This window comes from Canis aureus, chromosome 21 (genome assembly GCF_053574225.1).
Source record: "Canis aureus isolate CA01 chromosome 21, VMU_Caureus_v.1.0, whole genome shotgun sequence".
NCBI classification, from domain to species: domain Eukaryota; kingdom Metazoa; phylum Chordata; class Mammalia; order Carnivora; family Canidae; genus Canis; species Canis aureus.
The window spans coordinates 376,020-394,801 of NC_135631.1; the positions used below are offsets into that span (position 1 = coordinate 376,020).

The 18,782-nt window shown below is 54.1% G+C and overlaps 1 long non-coding RNA gene across 1 annotated transcript in view; it reads left to right on the top strand.

Annotated features, from left to right (window-relative positions):
- The first annotated feature begins 413 nt into the window (after positions 1–413).
- Positions 414–18,782, top strand: part of LOC144292098 (uncharacterized) — a 28,025-nt gene continuing 9,656 nt past the window's right edge. Inside the window, exon 1 of the long non-coding RNA XR_013359614.1 lies at positions 414–1,227. This is a non-coding gene — a long non-coding RNA (uncharacterized LOC144292098). The remainder of the gene's footprint in view (positions 1,228–18,782) is intronic.

Consider the following 18,782-nt stretch of genomic DNA (forward strand, 5'->3'; position numbering starts at 1 on the left):
GTCTCGATTTCGTTGAGTTCTGCTCGAATCTTTATTAACTCTCTTCTTCTCCTGGGTGTAGGATCTATTTGCTGTTTTTTCTCTAGCTCCTTTATGTGTAAGGTTAGCTTTTGTATTTGAGTTCTTTCCAGTTTTTGAATGGATGCTTGTATTGCGATGTATTTCCCACTTAGGACTGCTTTTGCTGCATCCCAAAGATTTTGAACGGTTGTATCTTAATTCTCATTAGTTTCCATGAATCTTTTTAATTCTTCCTTAATTTCCTGGTTGACCCTTTCATCTTTTAGCAGGATGGTCCTTAACCTCCACGTGTTTGAGGTCCTTCCAAACTTCTTGTTGTGATTTAGCAGAACGTTTACTTTCATTCGCTGAGGCCACAGTACTTGCAGGACTTCCGCCCAGGTACTCTGGAGCTGGTCTGCCAGGCTTGAGTCTCAGCCCAGTCATTACCTTGGGCAAGTGGCTTAACCTCTCTGGGCCTCAACTGCAACATGGAAGCAAGCATATATTTATCTGAGTTGGGATGAGGACAACATCAGATGGTGCATGAAAAATGCTTATCCCATTGCCAAGAACAGAGAGGTCACTTGTAAACGCTGACCCATATGTAAATGCAGACTTCTTGGCTCAGTGTTGGCTTCCAGTAGGTCCTCCACAGAAGCTTCCCTCCTTCCTCTTCTCCAGCAGCCCAAACCCAGGAGGCATCATCAACGCCAGGTGTGATGTTCTTGCAATGGCTGGGAAGTTTGTCTGACCCTTTCTTCTAGCCCCAAAGGAATGGTGTCCTTGCAATGCCACCGAGGCTTCAAGCAGCTGTTTCTCCCCATGCCCAGAAGCCAGGTTGTTCTAGGTCAAATTAGGTTCAGGGGTTACTGGACAGGACAGCCTATTCTGGAAGGCCCTGAATCAGAGAGCAGAGGTGATGGGCTGCTGAGTTTCACCCAGGTACGAGCCCCAGAAATGGGATGGTTCTGACCTGGACTTCATCTACCGCCGACGTCCTTGGGCCAAGTCCTGGCACCAGAAGCCTATGGAGCACCCGCAGTGATTCCCAGGCCGGAAGTGAGAGGGCTCCCGCCACGGCAACTCCCGCCATGGCAGTCCCACAGACTGACCCAGCCTGGCCAGCTGATCCTGCCCCAGCCGCTGACCCCACTCAGCTTCCTACCTCCAGCCTGGCACCAGAAGAAGTCCAGGAAAAGGAACAGTCTTCTCATGGAGCTGGGTGTGAGTACCTGTTTCCTGGGACCATGTGGGGGGAGGGGAGGGAAGGGGGTTGCTGGGGAGCCCTGAGGAGGGAGGGAGATGAGGAAGCCTCCAGTGGAAAAGCCATTGAAGGGTAGGAGAGGCCATTACACCTGCACCAAGTCTGGCTCAGTGTCCTCAGTGTCATGCTCCTAGGAAGTCTTCAACAGATCTCTCTCCCTTTTCCTTCCCTCCCCCTTGCCCCCACCATACCCCAGGAGGCCCCAGCAGCACCCCGGATGGAGGGAAGATTACTTGATTCCCACTGGCCTTTCCAAGGAGCCATTCTTGATCCTACCAGGATCCCTTAGAAGGGAGGAGGTGGACTCAGCGCAGCCAGTTGGCATAGGGCACCAAGGACCGAGCCCCCAGTGCCGGCTGCCTGTTTCCTTCCCTCCCCCAGGCCTTCCATATTGTCCTTGCTCTACTCTGCCTGTTGTTTGGGAGTTGCCTGGTCTCTACCATCAAAAGTCTTCACCTGGTGGCACTGAGGTCATGGTATCCATTCTGCGGGACTGCCTCTGTGAGTAGGTGCCAAAACATGGGCTGGATGCCGGCGTCAGCAGGCAGGCCTGGGAACCAGAGTGAGCTACTGGGAGGAAAGCCTCTTTCTTCAGTCCCCCTGCCTCTGCCTCTGTGTCCTCGGTCCTTTCCAAGGAGGTTTCTTGGGGCCTGCATCCCAGGGGAGCACTCCCGACTCTCTGCACACTCCCCTGCTCCAACCTGTGCATCCAGCAAGGGGAGAGCAAGCTGAGCTGGGGGCGGCTCCATCTTCCTCCGCTTCTGGGTAGCCAGGCTGTCTGTGGATCCTAAGGCCCTGGCAGAGTGGGTCTGTGGGAGCACAGGGTGCAAGGCATGGCTCCAGGATGGGAGATGAGGGGAGACCAGAGCACACAGTTTCCCAAAGGCTCTCCAAGGCATCCTCCCCCACCCTGGGTCCCCCTGGAGTCCTGCACACATACCGAGTCCCAGCTCCCACGGTGCCCTCTCGGGCAGATGTCCTGACCCCACCATCACTGCAGTCCACTGTCCCCAGCTCCGGGCTTTCAGAGCTCAGTGACGGGCCATCTCCACATGCAGTGCCTACTCACCCCTGTGGTCTCAGTGACTGGCATGCAGTAGGCCCTCAGCTGACAGTTGAGTGAATAATTGCAGGAATACACCACGGACCTCAGAATTCAGAGCTCATATCCTCCAAACTACAGCATTCAGGAATGGAGAAAGGGTCGGAGTGGAGAAGATAGTGCCGCTGATCCCAGAGGGGTGGTTTGGGCCGGCGAAGCAGGGAGGAGGTAGGGGCCAGGAGGGCATCTGAGCGCAGGGCACAGCTGGATCCCAAGTGTGGGAGTTTGTGTGCACAGAGAAGACCAGCATGGGCCGTGTGGTGGGCGGGGGGAGCTCCTTGGTCAGAGGAATGGTTCTCCACCACCAGCCACCAGGGGTTTCAAGTGAACTTGGGGGTTTCAAGGAACCCCGACCTCTCTTAACGTCTCTTTCAAATCTGGCCTCCAGTTCCTCATTTCAGGGATCCTGGTGATAATGATAGACATATATCTGGAGACTTACCTGGAAGTGGGAGCATAAGGCCACTCCCTTCCGTCCCTGCCTGGGTCAGCTTTGTGAAGAGCCTCCATGTGCAGTGGAGATTTGGGAGGCAGGTCTCCACGATGTGCTGGGAGTGGGAGTCTTCCGGAGAGCAAAGGGTATCCAGGCAGAAGGGTCCCTGGTCCTTAAGGCCAGCCCCAGTTCTGTCCTCACATCTGGCCGGGAGGTGCTGTCCAGCCCCTTCTGCCCATAGCAGCCCGAGCCATTGCTCTGTAGAGCGAGTCTGCACCGCCCACCCTGTTAGCTATGCCCCCCCTGGTGCCTGAGTGCCCCCTGGTGCCCCGTCAACATCAGCAGGTCAGCATGGCCTGCAGGCCAGGCCTGCAGCTGGGTTTCCATCTGCTTTTCATCTCTGAGTGACACGACCAGCCAGACACGACACTGTCCTCCCCTGCGCTGTGCCGTCCCCAGCCCAAGCACCTTGCCCACTCCCAGCAGCACATTCCCTCCTGGCTTTGACTTCTTCCTGCTAGTTCTTCCAAACTCAGCGCACATGCCCCCTGTCCCCCTGATAGTCTTGCCTGACATGCCATGGCTGGCCTCTGTGTCCCCAGAGCTTGTTGGACTTCCCCATCTCCTTGTCTGTCTCTCATACACTAACCTGTGGGGGCAGCGGGTGTCTGAGCATCTCTCTAGCTCAGGTAGGCTGGAGCAGCCACCCGGGGTAGACACCAACACAAGACTGACCAGATGGACATGAGCGATGAAAGAACCATCCCTACCTCTCCTACTTCATGGCCTCAGCCCGCCGTCTGCCCCAGAAGCCCTGGCTTGGTCCACATTTGTGCCTGTCAGGATGGGCTGGGCCACGGCTGTCCCCTGCCTTCTCAGGAACCAGAGAGAACAGGACAGTGTAATACCATTTCCCCCGCAGAGGCAGGGGATGCTGGCAAAGACCAGCCCATTGCTCCAGGGCTGGGCTCCTTCCAGAGCCAGAAGCATCTTCCTCCCTATGCCTGAGCACAGGGAGACTTTACTGCAGAGAGGTCCGTTGTGGTATAAGCCAGAGGTTCCGTATGTCCATACTCTTTCCACACTACAACGGTTCGCTCTTGGAATAATGCTTCACCCAAGATGGTGATGAATGGAGGCATTTCAGGGACCTTGATGGTGGGAAAGGAGACAGAGTTGGTGAGGACTGGATACATTCAAGCCTCCCTCTGCTCTTTCCTGTGGGGAAGGGGATGGGTGAGGGGACACTGGGGTGTCCAGTCCCTGACCAGGCAACATTTTTGATGCCAGGATAATTAAGACCAGTTTTAAGAGGGAGACCATGGTGGGAACATCCATCTTCACTTACAAAGTCTAGATCAGGAGGCAGCCCTTGGGTTGCCCCAATCCTGTCCCATAGAAGGTGAAAGTTTCCTGGGCGCCCCCCCCCCCCCCCGGTGGTCAGCTAGCTCAGAAAGTCATGTTTGAATGAGGAGCCCAGAGAAGGCAGAGTCTTTCCTGAGACCACAGAGCAAGCACCTGACAGGCCCAGACACAGGACCTAGATGTGGGTCTCTGCTTTGGGACAATGATCTTGACTTTTGATTTTGTTTATAGAAGATACTTTGCCTGATAGCACAAACCATCAGCTTCTTCCATGTGCTAGCTGGCCTCTTTGTCATTGCCAAGGATCTCTTTCTGGAGAGTCCCTTTGCGGTCCCTATCTGGAGGCCGCACCCCCCAGCACAGTGAATACCCCGGCCCTGAGAGTCCTCTCATTCCCAGGAAGGGCTGCTTTGGGCTTGGCCAAGAGGAGATTTCTGGCTCTCGGGAAGCCTTCCAGAACCAAGGCACAGGTTCCCAGCCAATCTTTTCCCACTCTGTCCCTCCTGAGGCACGGAGCAAAGGGGGATGCTGGCTTCTCCCTGGTCATTATTAGGAAGCCAGGTGAGGCCTCGAGTCATGGAGTCCAGTCCCATTTTTATAGTTACAGAAACTGAGGAAGAGAGAGGGGAAGGGGCAAATTCAAGACCACAGTGCAGAACTGCAGATTCCCTGCTCAGGGCTCTCTAAATCCCGTAGCCCCAGTGACCCCATTATGGGTGAGCCCCATAGCAGCCTCGCAGACTGGGCTAAGTCTACCTTATTAACCCCATTTTAAGGGAGTGAACACTGAGGTCCAGAGAGGCCAAATTAGTAGACCAAGGCCACGCAGCAAGTCAGGGGTGCAGTGAGGACTCAAAGCCAGGCCTTACAACTCCGAGCCCAGTGCCTTTTCAGCACAGACCAGGGCTCCTGAAGCAGGAGGCAGGCTGGACCCTCCATGTGGCGGCTTCGGGCTCCGGGCGGGGTCCCTGACCATGGTGGCTGGTTATTCTTTGTCGGCCCACCACGCGCACACACCCGTCAAATGCTCGTACCATGTGGGAGGCCCTGGCTGCATGGTGGTCCTAAGCCCAGCTTCTCCCCAACTATAGAGGATTCTTTTTCTCTCTGAGCCTCACCCCTCCATCCAAGTGGGGCTAGAGGAGAGGACCCTTAAAGCCACGTGCATTTCCACCAGACACCCACGAGATTCTCCCGACTTCCAAGGTTAAGCAAATACTCACTGAGGACCCAAGTGTCCCAGGCAAGGGTGTTGAGCAGCAACTGTGAAGGACCCAGTGTCGCCCCCAGGGAGACCCTGCCCCGGGGGAATACCTGCAGTGGGAGCCCCCACTGCCCCCTGCTGGCTGGATGTGAGCCCTGCTGTGGCCCCCGGAGGGGTGTGGGGACCAGGGAGGCCTCCTGTCTCCCTCTCCCCCACCTCCTCCAGATCGACATCCAGAGTCCAGAGCTGGCCCTGCTCTACTTCACTGTCCTGGAGTTCTTCCTGCTGAGCTCATTGGCCATCACAGTGTGCAGGAATGACCGTGGGTAGGCACATGTGAGGGCCCTCCTGGAGCAAGGGATGGGGACACGAGGCTCAGGAAGGGGAGGAGCATGCAGGGGTGCGTGAGGAGCCAAGTCCTCACTCCCTTGTCATGTTGTGAGCATGTAGTGGGGCGGGGGGCGTTGAGGACAGACAGAGGTGGCTGCCGTCCAGGAGGGGAGACAAGGCCCAGGGCAGGGAAGGTGGATTTGAGGAAGACATGGCAGGGCCACCGGAAGGAAAATGTGAGAGGCACTCAGCACAGCACCCTGCTCTGTGGCCCGAGGCGCAGGGAGCTCTCACGGGGAGATGGGTGGAGGCCAGGCAAGTTTTGGACTCGCAGCTGAGATGGGGGAAGGGGCCTCCAGCAGAAGCAAGGTCGCGGGCAATGGGGATGGCACAGGGAAGGGCAGGAGAACTACAGCGAGTTGTGAGGTTTGGCTATGGAGGGAGCATGTGAGGAGGGCGTCGTAAGGGACTATTTCAGGCTTCTGGGCACTGCTGCTGTGGAGCACTTTAGAGTAATATAACTTGGAAAAGAAAAAACAACCACCACCACCTCCCTGCCCCATAATTTGATTTAGCTTAATTTTCTCAATCTCTTCAAGGTGGGTACTTACTTCCCCATCCTACAGATAAGTAAACTGAGGCTTAGGGAGGTCCCCTTCCCAAGGCCAGTCAGCCCTTAAGGGAACACTGAGGTGTGTCTAACCCATGGCCAGGAATCCCCCACTCTCCGCCCGGGGGGACAGCAGAGCAGCAGGCTGGGGCCACATATGTTCTAGAATAGACTGGCCTCGCTCCCCTTGCCAGTGACCCTGAACAGACGTGATTTTCTAGGCCCATTTCTTTAAGGGAAAAAGTCCCTATTAGAATTGGAACTTGAGAACACTATAAAAACATGAGCTCCAAATTCCCCGTGACCCTGCAAGTTCGACCCTCTGATGGTTCCCTCGTGGGTGCCATCCATCCGCTGAGAGTCCACATAGCACGAGTGTGAGTGGTGGCCCCAATCTGGTTGTGAGGGCCAGGCTGTCTGGCAAGAAATCTCGTTAAGACGTCAGAGAGCTGTGAGAAGCCTTGAGTCAGTCTTCAGGATGGGGAGGCCGAGGCCCCCTCCCTGGTTGCAGGAATTAACAAGTGGGACAAGTGCTCCCACGTAGTCATCGCTGTGCGACAGGCCCCTGGCTAAACGCCATAGGGCAGGCGGCGGCCACTGCTTCCCCTTGCCATGGCTACGGATCATCCTTCACTCTGCGGCTCGGACACAGCGGTGTGACCTCGCGGTTCTGGACACTGGCAGTTTGAAGGGGTCTTGCGGGCAACCCGCAGCTGTGCTGGCAGCTCTGGGGCGGGGGCTCAGGGCGGGGTCCAGGCGCCTACCCAGAGAATCTAAGATCATCCCCATCTAACTTTAACCTCATTAGCAGCCTTGTCTGCTCTGCCATGTGGCCATGTGGCCTGATGTGTCCCTGGGCTGGGGCACCAGGACACAGGCATCCCTGGGGGCTACACCACCCTGGCTCAGGTCTCCAGGACGCTCGCAGCCACTCTGGGAGGCCGGCGCTGCTTTCCTGTTCTGAACAGGAAGAGTGAAGCTCAGCAGGGTCACGAAACTCCCCACAGCCACACAAGCAGTGAGTGGCCAAGCCTGACCTCCCCCAGAGGCCTCTGTGCTCTCTTCTACCTCGGGAAAGACTGCCAGGGACAGGCTTGGCAGCAGCCTGGTCATGAACCGGGATGAAGACAGGGCAGTGCGGCCCTAGCATGTGTTCCGGCTGGGAGGGACCCTGCCACGCACCTGGCTCAACCTCATCAGGGAACTGGGTGGAGTGGGTGACTTGCCCCAGGTTCCCTGCACACTAGGAGCAGGTCCAGAACAAGGGCCAGTCCACTGTCTCCCATGGGCCTCTCCCCGCTCCCTCCTCCAGGACAGGAAGGTGGAGAGAGGTGCACAGCAGCCTTCTGAAAGTCCCTCCCCGAGCCTCGGCCGTCACCTCCATGGGAACCTTGAGACTTCCACAAGGGAGCCAGTGGTCAGTGCTTTCTACCTGGCCACTCACTCCATGAACGTGAGCAGCAGGGACAGTGGCTCCTTTTTTTTGCAAAAAGACGTCTCGTCCCTTTTTGCTGGCATATCAGTGGAGTTCAGGCGGTGGCCAGCAAGTCCTCTACTGTCCTATCAGCATATGACTTGAGGTGACATGTAAGATGAGCAAAAGCACAGGTATGGAGGTCCTGGGCTCCCCAAACTGTCAGAGTTCACCCCCTGGTCCCTTCTTCCTGCTCAGGTATAGACCAGTTCAGAGGGAGTAGTTGCCAGAAAGGAGCAAACGGTGTCGTTGCTAGAACCATCTGCCCTGTGCTGGGGGCTGAGGTGGGGCGGTGCCCATTCCTGCAGGCACAGAAGGGACCTGCAGGTCCCTGGCCCCTCACCTCCCCATAGCACCCCAGGACCCGACTGGCTGGCCAGAGCTATCTCAGGGGACCAGAGCACAGCCAGGTCTTACCCACCCAGGAACAGATCCCAGGCCTCACTCTACACCTTCTCCCATCCCAATCTGCTTCCTCGGATCACTGGTGGACACACGGGAGCTTGTCCCTGTGGGGCTGTGGGGTGAGTCTGGGGGGAAGTATACATCTGAATCCCTGGGTCAGGAGTGGGGGCAGCTGGGACTTTGAGTGGGATAGAAACTGGGACCGGTTCTTCCCAGCAAACCGTGAATGCATCTCCTTGCTTCTCTGGGCCTCAGTGTCTCCGTCTATATGGGGAGGGGACAGGGGGATGAAGTAATCTGGGGCCTCCCCGCGGGAAAGCTCTGACATAGGAGTCAAGTTCAGGACTCCAGCAGTGAGAGCCACGCTGGCCAGTGAACCAGCAGGCTCGGAGTCCCGCCAAGTAAGTCAAGTGAGGGCCAGCTGCTCTTCTCCCGAATGCCATCATCCCAGGACAATCTGGGGGTTCTGTTATTTGTGGACTGCACTCCATTCCTCTTTTGTTTCCATAGATGGATTTTTTCTCCTGACATATCACTTTGGAGAGGCACTTTGTATCCACAATAAACAGGAAGCCAATAACTTTCCATAAAAAGAAGCCAAGCACAAAAACAATGTAAACACAGTGAAAACAAAATCCACTTGCTACCCGACGGCTGTGATGTCAGCTGCTGCTTCTGCACCCCCTGCTCCCTCTGCTCCAGCCATCCTAGTTTCCTTGAGGTTTCACAAATGCTGCAGGCACATCCCTGGGGCTGAACCTTCCCCTTGCCCTTCCTCTGCCCGGACTCTCATCCCTGGGGTATGGCAGCCCTCGCTCTGTGAATCTTCATTGGGCTACTGACTCTGGGCCAACACTCTGTGATGTAGGGTCTGCTACTATCCCCATTGCATGCAGGCTCAGAAAAGTTAAGCAAGCTTCCCCAAGGCACCCAGCTGGTAGGTGGCAAAGCCAGGATTTGGACCTGAGCGCTCTGGCTCCAAAGTGATATGGTTATAGGTTAGGCCCTGCTCTCCAGGAGTTGTGTTCTCACCGGTCAGATGACACTTGCCCGTTTGAGAGCTACCACACAGTCTCCATGGCACATTCAGCCCTCCAAGCTCATGGGCACCCCATCCTCCTAGACGGGCTGCTTGCCATGTGGTTGCCCAGGTTTGCAGTTGTAGGGATAGCAGCCCTAGAACATCCCCTTGTGTAGAAACACCCTCCACATCAAGGGTGCTCTGCATATTCCTGGGGTTCAAGGCTGTCTGAATTCTCTTATTGTCACCTCCCTTGTTGCCACTCCTGGCTGACACCTCTGGTTTTGGTCACTGACTTGTCAGTAGCCTCTCTTCTCTACTTCTGATCTGCTGGTTCTATAGGTTGCAGCTGGCTTTGGAGCAGAACGTAAAGTAGAAGCCACTGGGCTCAGAGGGAGCATCAGGGAGCCAAGGGCCATGCAAATGTTTAGGACAAGGGACATGAAGGGAAGAACTTCAGCTTGGCTGTCTGGGGACCTGGGTGCAAATTCCAGCTTGGTTGTAACTTATTCGATGAGCTTGACTCAGACCCATCCTTTACTGGGTCTCAGTTTCCTCATCTGTAAAATAGGACATTGTACGAATGGTGGTTTGCTCTGACAATCAGTCAATGAAAAGGAGATTAGACAAGTGTCAGGTTTACACACTTGCTTCCTCTTTCTCCATCCATACCCACCGTATGTGTGCACATACACACATATGCACACATCCATCCACACACAAGCTCTTTTTGTTGAACCATTTGAAAGTAGGTTGCAGATACCATGACCCTTCATCCCTATATTCTTCCCCCTGCATTCGTTCCCAAGAATATGGGCATTCTACATAGTCACAAAAGTACTATCACATTAACAAATTAATAATAATTCCATAATACTAATACTGTGTCCATATTCAAATTTCCCCCATGGGACCAGAAATGTTCTTTATTGTATTTTAGGTTTAACCTGGATCCAATCAAATTTCATGCATTGTATTTGATTGTTACATCACTTTGTTTTCTTTTCATCTAGAACAATCCTCCCAACTTTTTTCTCATGAAAAGAACAGTTGTCTGTGGAGTATCTGCTTGTTTCCTCCTAGTGCCCTTCATTGCCTCCCATCCTCCTCTTTCCTGTCACCTGACAGTGACCCTGAGGCTTGGTTCAATGCAGGATGAATGCCAGGGAGAGCTCCCCAAAGGTGGTGCTGGGCCCTTCTTGCTGCGTCACCTCTTGGGCGCCAGGGCCTGCTTGTCCCTCAGTTAGTAAGCCCAGGCATGGGGGTCACTGTCACAGCTACTGTCATTCTTTATACCTGACTTTTCCTACAGTTGTTGGGTTTTTGTCTTTAAGAAAACAAAACAGAGGCGCCTGGGTGGCTCAGCTGGTTAAGGGACCAACTGACTCTTCATTTCAGTTCAGGTCATGATCTTGGGGTCGTGGGATCAAGCCCATATCAGGCTCCATGCTCAGCACAGAGCCTGCTTCTCCCTCTCCCTTTGCTGCTCCCCCAGCTTGCACTCTCTCTGGCTCCCTCTCTCAAATAAATAAATAAAATCTTTAAAAAAAAGAAAAAGAAGAGAGAACAGCTCACATCACTTATCAAATAGGAAGATGTCAAAATTGGCCTTTCTGTAATGGCTGAATGTACAGTATATAAATCTCAAATACAGTAAACACTAACTTCATAGTACTGTATTGAAGAGTGATAACAGCTCTTTTTTTTTTTTTTTTTTTTTTTGCTTGAAGTTTCTTCTTTGTGGTATGCCATGCACAAATGAAAACCAACTGGAAACACTCCCAGGGGTCATACAATTACCAAGACCATAAAGGGATTCACGAGCTTAGGGGCTGGGGGACACTGGCCTCAATGACTGTTAGGTTCCCAATGAGCTCCTGCACACTAGGTTTCTGTGACAATGAGCCAACAGAAGGAAGGTGTCACGGCCACAGCTGGCCTCAAGATGCTGTTGCTTAATAGGGATGCTTCGGTGAGCTGCGGGCAAATAAAGCAGAGTGCTCAGTCCCCCAGGGCCCATAGAGAGTGAGGCCTTTCCATCCCCAGTGAAGACACCTCCAACCACCCCTAGGCCGGGGGAGGGACCAGCTTTGTGAGCTGTGGGCTCCCAGGAATGAACACACCCAGAGCCACAGGTCCTGGTCAGTGCAGGAGAGAGAGCGATCCTCAGAGGGGATGGGAAGGTCGTTGGACTAAGAACTTCCTGCACCTCTGACTCATTGTGGAAACGAGCCTCCATTTCCCGTTTGTAGAATGGGAATGGTTGTTCCTCCCCCACAGAGTGGTCATGAGAGTCAGAGAAGACTGTGGATGTGAAAGTATAGACTTAGGGTTCCCTGAAGCATAGACGCAGGGAAGAGGAGGCCCTGGTGTAGGCTGAGCATGGTGATAAATGACATCAGTGCGGATGTGGACGGAGGTAATTCCTCTTCAGCCTCCTTCGGTCTCTTGGATTCCTTTAGGGAGAAAGTCTCCTTTTGGGACTGCCTTATCTTTAACACCTCTTTTTTTTATTGGATCTCGATTTGCCAACATATAGTATAAACCCAGTGCTCATCCTGTCAAGTGCCCCCTTCAGTGCCCGTCACCCAGTTACCCCATCCCCCCTCCCACCTCCCCTTCCACTACCCCTTGTTCGTTTCCCAGATTTAGGAGTCTCTCATGGTCTGTCGCCCTCTCTGATATTTAACACCTCTTTAATGCCAGCTGCTGTCTCCACCCTGAGACAGCAGACCTTGTGCAGGGGTATGGCATTAAGCCGGAACTTAGCCACGCTGTTCTGTTGTCCTGGGTCTGCTTTTATGGCTGTCTTCTATGACAGCAAGTGACACTGGCTTCCCAATTATGGATGTGACACAGTGCGCTCTTTCGTATAGGGCCTGTATGTGAGCTGAAACAAAGTTATGATGGGTCCAGGTGTTTTGCAAGCAGAGATGAAAATGCTCTACAATTGTAGTGATCATTGCACAACTTTGTGCATATACTAAAAGCCAATCAATTGAAAAAATATTTTAAAGAAGGTTCATTTAAAGAAAGCCATTAAATAATCATACAAGATACAGATGAATATATACAAATTGTGAAGGTAGAGCTTGAATGGATTGAAGTCTGGGAAGCAAGGCAAGTGGACCCACTCATCCCACCCCATTGACAAGAAGGAAGCAGGTCTGCCCTCTGTGGTTGAGCTGAAAGTTCACTTAGGCCCTGGAACCTGGGATTCTACTTCCCAGTCTCATAGAATTTTCATACCGGAAGAATCTTGATGGGTGATCTCACTAACCCCTCATGTGACAGATGGAGAAACTGAGGCACAGGGGTATGAAAGGTTATCTAGCAGGCCCTAGAGTGTGGCGAGGCTGGAGCTGGGTCTGGTGCTGTTGCCTACTACCCAGGACATGCTGCCCCTCCTTCCCTGGGAGCTCGAGGCAGGTCACAGAGGCATGAGAGCATTGTGCTCATTCCTTCCTTCCACAGGTGAAGACCCATCCCCACTGCTCTATGTCTGCAGACAGGCACTAAGCATCACACAAATAAGTGTGTAACTGGTGGAAGGGTTGTGAGGAATGGCAGGGACCTGATTGGGGCACAGGTCAGAGGCAGGGAAGTAGTCAGTCCTCTTCTCCAGAGGTCATCTTAGTGGAGGCCTGAAGACTGCCCCACGTGGCCCCCAGGGAAGGGGCTGCCACAGCACCAGGTCCCCACTGACCAGAATTGTGCCTGGGCCACAGCCATTAGCCACCTGCTCAGCTCTCCTTTCCCCCCCACCCCCCCCACCCCCGGCCCCTAGGCTGCCACCACTTCCTTCGCACCTCCCCACAGCTGCCCCAGCACTCCTGCTGCCTTGTGTGCATTCTGTAGCAAATCGCCTACTGTGTGCCAGGCCCCTGCCAGAGCTGGACACTGTGATCTGTCCCCCTGAGCTGGAGTCAAGGCCAGCGGGAGACACACACACACAGATGGGGGTTGGGCAGGCAAGCACCCAGCAGGGGGAGCAGCTGCCAGGCAGACCACTCCGGCAGGGTCTCCCAGCTCCGTTTGCAGCTGCCTTCCACACCTGGAATTCCTTCCCCACAAGGGAAGCTCCACGTCTGTGCTTCAAGCCTCGTGCTGCTTGAATCAGGCCCACTCAGACCACCCGGGAGCATCTCCTTTACTTTCAGTCCATCAACCACATCCACGAAACACCTCCAACAGCAACACACCCAGATTGGTGCTGGAAGAGCTGGGAACTTGAAACAGAGATAAAAAAAGCCCCCCTGAGGGATGGCTTTGGGCAGTGACAGTAAACACAGGACCACAGGGTGACCACAGGACGGACCAGGTGGGGCTCCATGGGGACAGGGGGCAGAGCAGTCAGGGAGGTGCTGCAGGAAGACTGGCTGTCTGCTCTGGGCCTCAGAGGGAGGAATGGTCCTGAGGGCGGGAACAGAGTGGGCAAAGGCATGGGGTTAGGGAGGCAGGAAGCAGTTATGAAATTACAGATGGAATTTCCAAATACAGAAACCCCCCTCCAAGGAGTCAGCACCCACAGTCAGCAGGTAAGATAAGAATCACTGCTATGGATTGAACGTCTGTGTCTCCCCGACCCCAGATGCCTGTGTCGAAACCCTAATCCCCAGTGTGGTGGTATTAGGAAACGGGGCCCTAGGAAATTAGGCAACTAGGGTTGGGACCTCGCCACCAGGATTAGTGCCCTTGAAAGAGGCAGGAGAGAGCTCACCCCTGTCTTGGCTCCCTGCCACGTGAAGGTTCAAAGAGAAGCAGCCCCCGGTGGTCCAGGAAGGGACCTGCTTCAGAGCCCCACCACACGGGCACCCTGCCTTGGGAATCCCAGCCTCCAGAGCCGTGACACATAAATGTGCCATGGGAGCCACCCAGCCTATGACACTTGGTTACAGCAGCCTGAGCAGACCCAGTTTTAGCCATGGCGTCAGTCATGGAGAGACTTATCCTTGAAAATCCTATAAATTATCCAATATTCAATAATACAAAACAGACCAGCTGAGGGGGGGCAGCATGTTCCATCCCACGGAGGCTCACTCCAGGGCATCTGAGGAATGCAGTGGGGGCCCCTCTGGCTCTTTAAACCCTAACTTTCCTCTCTCTCAACTGCTGGAACAGGGCAGGAGAGAAGGCAACGGAGTGTGAATAGTCGACCCTGATGAGGTTACATGTCACCTTGGAGGTCTGCTGAGGATTAGTGTGGCTGGCAGGACGGGGGCACCCAGGGGGCAGCTCAGAGGTCTGACTTGGATCAGAACCACCCACGAGCCTTTAAAATCCGCAGAACTCAGGGCACCTGTGTGGTTCAGTGGTTGAGCATCTGCCTTCAGCTCAGGGCGTGATCCTGGTCCTGGGATCGAGCCCCACATCGGGCTCCCTGCATGGAGCCTGCTTCTCCCTCTGCCTGCATCTCTGCCTCTGTGTGTCTCATGAATAAATAAATAAAATCTTTAAAAAAAAAAATCAAATCTGCAGACCTCCCCCACAACAACCTGCCTCCAATGACTCGCATTTAACTGGTTGAGAGGTTCTCATCGGCAACGTCTGGAGACATCTTCGGTCGTGGAAGATGATGCTATTGGCATTTAGTGAGTGAAGGCTGGGGGTGCTGCGAGTTGCCCACGATGCCCGGGACAGCCCCCCATCCCCCAGCAAGGCATTATCTAGCCCCTGATGCCGATATTGCCGAGGCTGGGAAACTGTGCTAGAATGAGGCCTGGGCTTCCATTCATGTGCTGTCGACCATAGGGACCCACTGATTTATGTTCTGGAAAGATCTCTCTGAGACCACGGTATGCAAAGTCTGGAGAACTTCCCACCTCAGTGGGAGCCAGCAATTACACCTCTGGCTCATCAGCTCAGGGGCAAACTGCTGTGCTTGGCACTCAAGAGCTTGGAAATGGGGAGCTTCTTGCCTGTTTAATCCTGCCAAACAAAGGGCGGGTAAAGACCCTCCCTGCAGTCAGCCTCCCGCCCTCCCCTGGCCAGCAGTTCTAGCCCTCAGAGAGGTTAAGCCACTAGCCCAAGGTGGCACAGCAGGTGTGAAGCAGAGCGGGGCTGGGCCTATGTGTCGCCTTGAGGGTGAGACCTCAGACACTGTGCGCGGCCTCACAGGCCAGCAAAGCCGGGGCCAATCCACCTGGACAGGTAGGAGCATGCAGCTACGTGGGCACGCAGGGAGGTGGCACACACAGTGCAGAGAGAGCTGAGAGAGGAAGAGCAGCTCAGAGGAGGAGGGTGCACCTTTGGAGAGCAAAAGCAGCTGTGGGCCGAAGACTCCAACAGCAGGAGGGCAAATAGGCCCAAGAAGGGTCTGAGTGTCGTGTGTGTACATCTGTGCGGGTGTCTTGCCCTGTGGCCTCCCCTCTTCATCCTAAGCCATGTCAGCGTGCACCTACTTAAATATAGTAACTTTCTCTGAATGATTTCAGGAAAAGTCCCTGCACTGACCACATTACCCTCCTCCGTGGAATTAAACATGGAAACGTGGTCCAAAAAAGACATTACGCCTGGGGAACTGGTGGCTCAGTGGTTGAGCGTCTGCCTTTGGCTCAGGTTATGATCTTGGGGTCCTGGGACGGAGTCCTGCATCAGGCTCCCTGCCCAGCGGAGAGCCTGCTTCTCCCTCTCCCTCTGCCCCTCCTTCTGCTTGTGCTTGTGACCTCTCTCTCTCTGTCAAATAAATAAAATCTTAAACAAACCAAACCAAAACATGACCACCAATGACCCGGGAGCTGGACCCCGGTACAAGGAGGCTACTCACCCCACTCCTGTCCTTGGAATGTGGGTTCTATTGGACTTTCCTGCCCCCAAAAGCTGCTCCAATGTCACAACCTTGAGATGTGATGTGCTGTTGAAAACACCTGCGTGGCATACAGGACCGAGTCCAGTGAGGGCCTCTTGATAAACTTTTAAGATTTGGAGGGTGGGTCTAGGGACCCATTCGTCATACTGCCACCCAAGACAAGCCTGGTACGTAAGTTCCCTTGGCTGGTATTACAATTGCCACCCGCCAACCTGGAGTGGGTTGTCTCTTTCTTGGGCCCACCCCCAACCCTTTGCTTGCAGAAAAGCTCTAGAGAGGGCTGTGAACCTGCAGCTAATAAAACATTCTATTTTTTACTTGTCTTGAGTTAAATCTGGCTGATAGTGAAAGATAGGATATCTTTTATCTGCCATGAGTGGAGTCCTGCTCAGTTTCATTGGGTCATCTACAAAGTCCAGGGATTTGTCTTTGGAATACGGAGGGTGGGAACTACATCCTCTGTTGCCCCTTTGGCCACAAAAGGCTGCTGCCTGCTGACCCCTGAGATGCCCTTTACACCCTCGGCCTGGGGGTCCCTTGTCCCCTCCCCCCACTGCCCTGGAGGCTGGGTGCTGGGGATCTTCCCTGGGTGGCCACCATTCTTGAACCCCACACCATCTCATTTGTCCCCAGACCTGCCGCCTCCCCCAAGAGGGGCTGCTCACATTTCCTAGCCAATCACCCACTTCTCCCTCCCTCCTTCAGCCCCCCTCACACAGTTGCAGGTCAGACCTATCCCCCGAGATCTGCATGGAAGCATGTTTTAGGGCAGCACTGCAAACTCAAAGGTGCTATTACTTTTATTAGTTCTCTCTTTGCTCTCTCAGAGAGAAGAGCTTGGGCCTTTCTCTGGAGCTCGTGGGAGACCTGTCTGTCCTTTCTAGCAGGAGGAAAGGACAAAGCTGCAAACTGGAAGAGAAGATGGGAAAGGCACAGTCCTTTCCTCCTGCAGGTCATTCTGCCCCGTCCACCTGGCATGACAAGCAGTCTTCTCTGCCTCCCTGTCTCCCTGCTAGCCACAGGGAAGCCATGGCACCTGCTCCTGGCCTTCAGACAGGGGCGGTGAGCCTGCATTCAGTTGTTCCCATGCCACAGAGGAGAAACCAAGGCCCATGAGTGTGAGGGGACTGATCCAGGTCCCTGTCTGGTGGATGTGGGGCAGAGTGACACCCTCCAGCCCCAACCCCATGCCACTCTCACCTCCTGCCCTCTCTGCAGGTCTCTGCTCTGCGCCCTGCGGCCGCTGTCCCATGCTCCCACTTCCACTCCAAATCCTGGAAAGACTCCGTCAGAGGATTTCCAGGACCAGGCCTTCTGCCTCATCTTGGAGAACATGGCTGAGGACAGGGAAGGGAGGAGGAAGGGAACAGAGGAGTCCCCAGAGGCCACATTTATTTGAGACCCTCTCACCTGTGATTCCAGAGGACAGCTGAGTACCCCCAGAGGAGCAGCTCCTCTATGGAGGAGAGAGGGAGGAAGCCCAAGCCCAGGAGCGGGTCTGTTACCCACCAGCTCTCCAAGGGTGGTCTTTGTGGCTGTTAGAGAAGCTCATCAGCCTCCTCCCCCTTCCAGAATGGCACACTGACTCTCAAGGTGACCCTTTAGTTTTAAGAGTCTCCAACTCCCAGCCCTTCAAGAGCCAAGTAAGTTGCATAAATGAATAAAGAAAGTGTAAGTCCAGAGGAAACAAGAGGAAAACAAGGAAACAAGTCACTTACTTTCCAAACAGCGAAGTCAAGACCCTGTTGGTCAGACAAGGCTCATGAATCAGGGAGTTTCATCCCAGGCCACAGATGCTTGCCCCTTGACCTGTGAGCATCCTGCCTGCTGGACGGCAAGCTCCTTTCATCAGTATATCTCCTTCCATTGTCTGGATAATAACACAGAGGATAAGAGTAAGTGTTCAACCCAGAGTGGGACACTGCTCTTGCCAAATCTCTGCTGTGGTCTGGGTACAAATTAGAAGCCCCGGAGGGTGACAGAGCATTGTTGGCAGAATTACTGAATTTCCAAACTGGTGTCTTGGCTCCCCTGGGAACTCACTGCTTTCTGGCCTTCCTTGGTACCCATCCCCCGGGAGCATGGCAGAGACCTGGCCAACCTCCTGCTCCCTGGGCATCTCCAATTGTGCATCCAATAGATCCTGATTCTTCTCTGTGTCCATGGTAGCATGAGCCACGGAGCTGCTCGGCTCCCCAGAAATGTGCATGGAGCTGACAGTATCACATAGAATTCTGACAATACTAACCATTCCTGGCCATTCCTATTATTTTACAGATGAGGAAACTGAAACTCAGGGGAAAGGTTAAGTGGCCTGACATCCCACAGCATGTTAGCAGCAGAGCCGACTTGAGTTTCATTATTGGACTTGACCTCATTATTGTTCCTCCAACAAGCTCTTGGGGACCAGAGGCTGGGGGTGTATCTCTCCGTGTTTCTTCCTGAGACGGCACAGGAAGGAAGTCCCAGCAAACTCCTATTCTCTGTGAACCTTTGTCAGCATCCCTTGGGGTCCCCGAAACACTCCATCTTTGTCCCTTTCCTCATGATGAACATGTGGCCCTCACATGGTAGCTCCTCCTGCCCTGAGATCCTCCTGGATCCTCTACCCCATTTATTAATTAATCACCTTTTAGGACCAATCCTTTTCTAAGAAGATTGGCCAATCTCTCCATTTTTAATGAAGCCTAAAGGAGGGAATAGCTATGTGGCTGGGGTTTGGCTCAGAACTCCTCCCCAAATTGGGCAGAGGGGAGACAGCAG